The sequence below is a fragment of the Bidens hawaiensis genome, unplaced genomic scaffold (genome assembly GCF_021521415.1).
Source record: "Bidens hawaiensis isolate Kalapana, Puna unplaced genomic scaffold, B.hawaiensis_p1.1 tig00034308_1, whole genome shotgun sequence".
Taxonomy (NCBI): domain Eukaryota; kingdom Viridiplantae; phylum Streptophyta; class Magnoliopsida; order Asterales; family Asteraceae; genus Bidens; species Bidens hawaiensis.
Genome location: NW_027505316.1, coordinates 584 through 8645, shown reverse-complemented (window position 1 = coordinate 8645; position 8062 = coordinate 584). Strand labels below are relative to the sequence as shown.

Sequence of the window (8062 nt, the reverse complement as noted above, 5' to 3'; positions counted from 1 at the left end):
TTAGCTAGACGTCATTTGCATTGTGATGATCATAGTTGCGCTTTATGTGAGAGTAATGAGGAATCGCTCGAGCACTTGTTAACCGGGTGTTTCATTTCTATGGCCGTTTGGAATGCGATTGGTTCATGGTGCAACATCCCTAGATCTTTTGTTTTTCATGTCAATGATTTGGTGGAAGTGCATAAGGTTTGTGGTGCGACGGGGAATAAGAGATTGATTATTCATGGAATTGCATCATTACTTGTTGGAGGATTTGGCGGGCTAGGAATGAAAAGATTTTTTCGGGCAAGAACACTAAGGTGGCAGAAATGGTTGCGGATATAAAATCTTTGGGTTTTCTTAAAGTTGGTGTTTATTTGATGTAACGTGATTGTTGGTTTTGGTTTTTGGATTTCAGTGTCTTTCTCCGTCTTGGTGATAGTCGTTGGTTGTGTTTGTTTTTAATGAAAGTCAATTTTCAAAAAAAAAAAAAAAAAAAAAAAAAGTAACCATAGCCATTGATTAACCAATAATTGTTAGAAATTCTTTTAAGCCCTCATTAAATACCTGCATTATTCTTCATTTACAATTATTCTGTATCCATACACCCCTTTACATTAAAAAAAGAAAAAAAAAGGTTGGATTCCTATAATTTCAAATTAGGTGCTTCACATTAACTTTATTTACTGTGGGGTCATCTTCAAGTAAGTCATAATAATAATAATAATAATAATAAGATCCCAAGTGGTTTTCCCTCTCATTGCTCTTTGGTTTGGTTTGGTTGGTGGTAAAAACGACATCTCGATTGTCGTCCGACTAGTAAAGTAATACTTGTCATTTATATTTCAAAAACGTTCATTTTAATTTGAGATCTTGAAATAAATAAAACACTCATTTCACTCTTTCTTCTTTTCTTTGTTTATTTCAACGACAAATTTGAATCCCTTCATTTCTGTTTTTCACGGGATTCCGTTAATCCAACTGCCACCTGTCCTCCTCATTACTTTGATCTACCTAGGGTTTGGGTTTCAGATCAATCAAATGTGTCAACAACAATATACAGAGAAGAAGATCTAGGGTTTCTGTATCACAGATTCATGGCCACCACAAAGCGTGCTTATAAGCTACGTATCCTTTACTTATTATTATTATTATTATTATTATTATTATTCTCCTTTACTATTAATATCCAGACAGTTATGTCAACTAAATGAGTGTATGTAATTGAAATTTATCGGAAATTAGGGTTTTCTACTTATATATTTTGAATCTAGTTGTGGATATTGTCAACTTGACTTAATTTTATTTATACTTGATGCTTCGGTCGGCGTTTTTGTGATCTAGGCAAGTGTTTTGCGTTATATATGCTAAATGTATGTATGCGTGTGATTTCAATTGGAGATTATTGGAAGCTAGGGTTTTGTAGTTATATAGGGAGGTTTGTTTTGAGTCTAGTTGTGGATGTTGTGAACTTGACCTAATTTGATTTATAGAGGACTTTGTAGCTCATGCTTCCGCTGTGGATTGTTTAAAATTTGCGAGGAAATCTTCTGTATGCTAAATGTATGTATATTTGAATCGGAAATTATTGGAAATTAGGGTTCTGTGTTTATATAGGGAAGTTTTGAATCTGGTTGTGGAAATTGTGAACTTAACCTTTTGTGATTTATAGAGGAATTTGTAGCTCATGCTTCCACTGTGAATTGTTTAAAAATCGGGAGAAAATCTTTGAGATTGCTTGTTACTGGAGGCGAAGATCACAAGGTTAATCTATGGGCTATTGGAAAACCAAATGCTATCCAGGTAAATTACACATTTCTTCTTGTTTGTTATAATAATCATACTGCGGTTTTACGTGTTTTTCTGGATCTCTACTCATTTTTTGGTGCTACAGAGCTTGTCCGGCCATTCAAGTGGAATTGATTCTGTCAGCTTGGATTCTTCTGAAGTACTGGTAGCAGCTGGAGCTGCAAGTGGGACAATTAAGTTGTGGGATTTAGAAGAAGCAAAAAGTATGCTGCTATATAATGATTGTAATCTGTTAGTTTATTGACTGTTATTTGTTTTATTCATTCTTTCTCGCAGTTGTTCGGACTCTTACCGGTCATCGGTCGAATTGTATATCACTTGATTTCCATCCATTTGGGGAGTTTTTTGCTTCGGGGGTCTTTAGATACAAATTTAAAAATATGGGATATAAGACGGAAAGGGTGTATACATACATACAAAGGTCACACACGAGGTGTGAATGCAATAAGATTTACACCTGATGGTCGTTGGGTAGTTTCTGGTGGAGAAGACAACAGTGTAAAGGTCAGACTGCATTTTGTTTTCAATCTTTTTCATAATGCATGTCTAAATTAAATACTTTTATAATGCTGGAAATATGGAATGCTCTGACAGCTGTGGGATTTAACTGCGGGAAAGCTATTACATGATTTCAAATCTCATGAAGGCCAGGTCCAATGCATAGATTTTCATCCAAACGAGTTCCTGATGGCTACAGGTTGGAGCTTTTATGCTGCAAATGCTTGTTTTCCACGTGCTTGTTGGTGCCAATATTGTTGATTTGTTAATGCAAATAAAAAGTTTGCAGTTACTTTTAGATTTTCAATTGTTATTAGTCTTTTGATAATGGTTAATCAAGAAGAAGCATTTCTTGTGTTTATATGCTGTCAATGAAAACAATACTATCCTACTCATGTTATTAATCAGCTTAATGGTTTATTCTTGTAAGATTGGCAGCTTGTTAAGAATCAGCTTCTTTGCTGTTGATTTTTATCGTTTTTAATTCTTATTTGACTACAATGATAACATAAATATATTTTTATGTTAAATTATGGTTCATCTTTTATGTATAGGTTATTGCAATGATAGTCAATCACTCCACTAAATATATTTTTTTATACTTAATACTTCGTTTTTCAAGCATAACATAATTCTCTTTGTTTGCATTTCTGCTTGTTAGGTTCTGCTGATAAAACTGTTAAATTCTGGGATCTTGAGACTTTGGAACTCATAGGTTCTGCTGGTCCAGAGGTAAAATACTGTGTGGTCTATTTGCCTAGACAATATCGTTTTCTAATTCCATTATGTAATATGGGGCACACATTATACTTTTCTTCTTTTTGTTTTCATTTCAGACCAGTGGAGTACGTTGTATGACATTCAATCCTGATGGGAGAACCCTTCTATGTGGTTTGCATGAGAGCCTAAAGGTGGTATCTTTTCATATGCATATTTTTTGATAAAAAAAGGTTACAAAACATTGCCAAGTATACTCATTATATGTATTTCAGGTGTTCTCATGGGAACCAATTAGAACTCATGATGCTGTGGATGTGGGATGGTCAAAATTGTCAGATCTTAATATGCATGAAGGGAAGCTTCTTGGCTGCTCTTACAATCAAAGCTGTGTAGGAGTTTGGGTTGTAGATATCTCGGTAAAATAATATTCTTGGTTGTCAGTTTGACTGTTTTGACTATTGCATATTGTTTTCGTATTTCAGACTCTTGTTTCTCATGTAACCTTTGTTTCATGCAGAGAACTGAACCATATAAAGTTTCAAAGTCTAACGGTCATCAAGACCAAATATCTAACTCAAGTGGAAACCACTCAATTTTGGCTGAAAATACCACGAAACCTAGTTTGGGCCGGCTATCCGTTTCACAAACTTCAGATCCGATTGCAAAGGAAACAAAATCCTTGGGGAGGCTTTCAGTTACTCAAAACTCAGAACCAACTAACAAGGAGTACAAAACCTTCTCATGTATGTCTTTTTTGTTTTCTAATTAATAATTAGAGTATGTTATGGAATCGGCCCATGCTGTTAGGTTAAAATTGCGAAAATGGTCATTGTGGTATTCAAAGTTTTGACAAATTTGCTCCTGCCCCAAGTACAGTGACCAAAATACCCTCATCCTTAATTTATGAATTTCTCCCTGGTTTCTTTTTTTTGTTCTTTCAAATCCAAATTCGCATTATCTACTATTTTTCTTGTGTGTAATGCTTATGACATTAATACTATGTTGTGTACTAAATGAAGCCACAGGAAATGTAGCTGGTATTCCTCAAAAGATTTATCCCAATGTTGCCCAGAAGATCAGTCCAACTGCTTCAGTTTCAGCTAGCAGTGCACCAACTGCTTCAAAGCGAACTGCTACAAAAAGCCAGTCAACACAAAATGTATCAACTTTTAATAGGTTAGATGCTGCACCTGTAACAAAAAACCAATCAACACAAAATGCATCAACTTTTAATAGGTTAGACGTTGCACCTGTAATTGTGCCAAGAAACAATGTAGAATTAAGAAGAGAGGGTATTTCTGGAAGAGTGACACCAACGGTTGTACTGTCAAAAACATCCGATTCTCGCAAGTTTTCAAATATTAAGGATGAAGCAGAGAAACCATTATCTTCTGTACAATCTGTGAGTGACCCAAGCGACACTGAATCGAGTCGAGTAGCTGACAGAAATAATTTTACTTCAATGAAAAACTTGGCTTTTGAAATTCCTGCAAAAGAGTCAAACTTTGAAGATGACAGTCGTCATCAGAATATAGCGAATGAGTCAGTCCCAAGTTACCATCCTGAAATATGTAAGTATAAAATTCTCTGAACTTGTATATTTGTTCTCCTATAAACAAAAAATTTGAATGCATCTACAAATCTGCAATATATTTTGGATTTTGGAATTTCTGCTAGTTTTTAACATGGCTCTATCTCTAAATATGCCAACTAAAGGTATTGTTGTGTGAATTATTGCAGATGAAGGACGCCTTCCACGTGCAAACAGAGATGCTTTTTCTGTGGAAAGAAAGCGAACAGGTATAAATGTACAATGCCAATATTTGTTAATGGTTTCAATTGTTAAGCCATCAACAAACATGAATTTTGATGATATTAAACTAGATAAATATTTTATATTCAGCAAGAACACGTACACTTGTTTCTACTTGGGACAGAAAAGAAAGGCTTCCTTATGACACTCTTTCTTCTAGAAGCATCTCTGATAGTAGCTCTACTGTCAATAAGCTACCAAATACTGTGGTATGACACTTTTTTTGTCTTTATTTTAATAAAACTTGATCTGTTACTTATAAGCGTGTAACTTTTTTGGACTGTCTTCAAATTGTTGACGTAACTTTAGGTCCTTAACATGCAAAATTGGTACATTTACAATTATAAACTAGCTATTTGAGTCATATTTTACAGTTCTTGCACTGAAATTATTTTTTAAAAACGTTTATACAGTCAGTCCAGACACTTGCTTTGTTTTATTTATTATTTTTCACAAAATAAGGTCTCACTTGTTTTCTTCTCGTATAATCCTCAATTTGTGCAGAAACAGTTACCTGAATCCACTGTGAAGGAAACAGGGCCCATATCAGAGGATAACGCCATTGTAGATATCATGGGAAGACATGATCAATTTGTATCCTCGATGCAGACTCGTCTAGCCAAGCTACAGGTTACTAATAGTTATTCTTTTTGAAATTTTACTTCATTATTTGTTTCTTTTAAATTTCTAGAGTTCCCGGAAGGTTATACACAAACATGTCATGCTCATTAGTTCAAAAAATCTGTTAGATGATTATAAAACTTATTGTTGTGAACAGTACTTGAAAATAAAGGGTTATTTAATATTTATGTTGTCTGCAGATGATCCGTAGATGCTGGGACAGGAATGATATTAAAGGAGCAATTAATGCATTGTCGAGAATGTCTGATCATGCTGTGAGCACTTTGTTTCTGTTTCACTCGTATTAATTACTTGCTTTTAATTTTTGTTTCTTGGTTAAAATTTTAAATTCTGAGTCCCTACTTTTGTATAACGATGCAGGTGACTGCAGATATTATCAGCCTTTTGACTGAAAAGATTGATACTATCACCTTGGATGTTTGTTCTTCTTTACTGCCTCTCCTTAATAGCCTCCTTGATAGTGACATGGATAGGTATATGATTACACATATTAGTTATAAAGATAGCATGAATTGCTATATGGAAAACACAAAGTAACATTGCTTTTTGGTAAATGATGTGTTCAGTTTTTTGTTATAAAGAAGATAAAAGTTAATTGCAACCTTAAGTGCTTTAACAAAATAAAAAAAAAAATTTACTTTAGGAAACCTGTTTTTTTCGCATTTATATATTTTTATTTATATGTTCCTGTACCCAGTGTTGAGTGTGTCTAAGAGGTTGCACTTACACACCAAATGTGGAGTATAAGTCAAGTTTAAGAGTGTGTCCATGTGGGTGTATTTAAGTAAAAGTTGTAACATCAATTGACATCCAAAAAATACATTTGAGTTGGCAAATATATCCGTAAAAGGGCGTATTTGACCAATGCTCAAATATTTGGAATGCTTTTTAATGAAAGACGAAAGCTTACCAAAAAATACGATACGTTCTTTGTGACCACACAAAAAGTGAATTGGTGTTACATTATGCTGTGAATTTCAAGCGATGATACATGTTTATCTAACTTTCTTGATCTTGTGTATTTTATATATATTTCTAGGCATCGGGCTGTATCAATAGAGTTACTGCTTAAACTGGTACGAGTATTTGGCTCAGTGATATATTCCTCTTTACAAGCATCATCCTCTGTTGGTGTCGATATTGAGGCAGAACAAAGGTATGTTAGACTAGCATTAAATAATTTTGACTGTTGCAATTCCAACCTGTTTATGGGTGGATTGGTTGATTTGGGTTATCCTTTGTCTCTAAATTGTCAAATGGTATATTTTTTAAAATAATTACCTAAAAACTGGGAATTGCCAAACATGTTGAAAGTGATGGTTCCAATCATGTTTGTGGGTAGTCAAAATTTGAAGTTATTTTGTCTGGTAATTTTTGAATTAGGTCTAGGGGTATTTGAGTCTTTTGATGCTTGATTTTTTATTTATTTATTTATTTTTTGGTATTGTATTTTAGTAATTTTGTAAGGTTAATTTAAGTTTGATTTAGTTTATTTGTTTAGTCAGATTAGGGTTACTTGGTGAATAAGGGACTAGTCTATTTAAAGAATTTTTGGCTAATTGTTTTGTACGATTCAAATCTCAATTGTTGTTGTCTGTTTTGAAATTATAATTTGTTGCAGGTTGGAGCGGTGCAACCTGTGCTATCTGGAGCTTGAAAAGGTCAAACGTTCATTGCCGCTCATAACAAGGTGTGTTTTCGCTTCACATTTCCTTTTTTCTCTTCAAGATTTAATAAAGGCATCTAAACATGATATATCATGATCTTCTAGACGGGACGGAACGATTGCCAAGTCAGCACATGAGTTGAATCTTGCACTTCAAGATGTCTCATGAGTTTGGGTGAAAGATTTACTTGAAACAGATTAGGGTTTGCTTTTTAGGCTAGGAAATTTGAAAAGTTCAACTGCAGTGTTGGGGTGATGATGTACATTTGATTATACATGCAGTTATGCATCCATAATCATGATTAACTAAGCTAATGCATCTTTCAAAGACTAATTGAGTTTTTGGAGACCAAACAGCCGGACATACTTACGGTCAAGGAATCAACGACTGACTAATCAAGACGTGTCCAAGTTAGTAAATATTTTGAGTTTTGAGTGAGGAAATGATCCATTGGTTCATTAATTTATATACCAGTTGATTAATATTGAGATTGATTACCTGAAATGTATTTGTTTTGTGTAACTTGATTGTAGTTGGCATGGATCTTTTAAGTTGTGAATGTTACCCACCTTTTGGCTTGAAAAACACCCTGTGCAATTGACTCATAACCCCCGATCCTGTTTATCATGTAACAATAACTGGTATCATGTAACAATAACTGATGTGCGCATATTGCGTTGGTGATATTTATGTCCACATCTTTCAAGGGCCTAATGCCCTCTTGACTGATTTGAGATTTGTCTATGGTGTTACAATCAATCCCCTTATGAACTCATTGAGTAATGATGGTGTTTTTTCCCTACCATCCAAATAAGAGATTTGGGTTTTTCTTAAGGTTTGTTATAAAATTAAATCTTCATACTAACCAACTGTACTTGTTTTTTACTCCAAGCAGCTCATACATAGACGTGCACAAAAAAAAACCGGTTCCGGA

At 34.1% G+C, this 8062-nt stretch overlaps 1 pseudogene across 1 annotated transcript; it reads left to right on the top strand.

Annotated features, from left to right (window-relative positions):
• Positions 1 to 1004: 1004 nt before the first annotated feature.
• Positions 1005 to 7717, top strand: LOC143612319 (katanin p80 WD40 repeat-containing subunit B1 homolog KTN80.4-like; annotated as a pseudogene). The gene is made up of 18 exons (XR_013149925.1): positions 1005 to 1107; positions 1652 to 1782; positions 1874 to 1991; positions 2065 to 2292; positions 2383 to 2485; positions 2948 to 3018; positions 3123 to 3197; positions 3279 to 3422; positions 3524 to 3749; positions 4026 to 4577; positions 4747 to 4806; positions 4910 to 5028; positions 5324 to 5449; positions 5641 to 5715; positions 5822 to 5934; positions 6501 to 6617; positions 7083 to 7151; positions 7233 to 7717. The product of XR_013149925.1 is annotated as a katanin p80 WD40 repeat-containing subunit B1 homolog KTN80.4-like (transcript).
• The last annotated feature ends 345 nt before the right edge of the window (positions 7718 to 8062 follow it).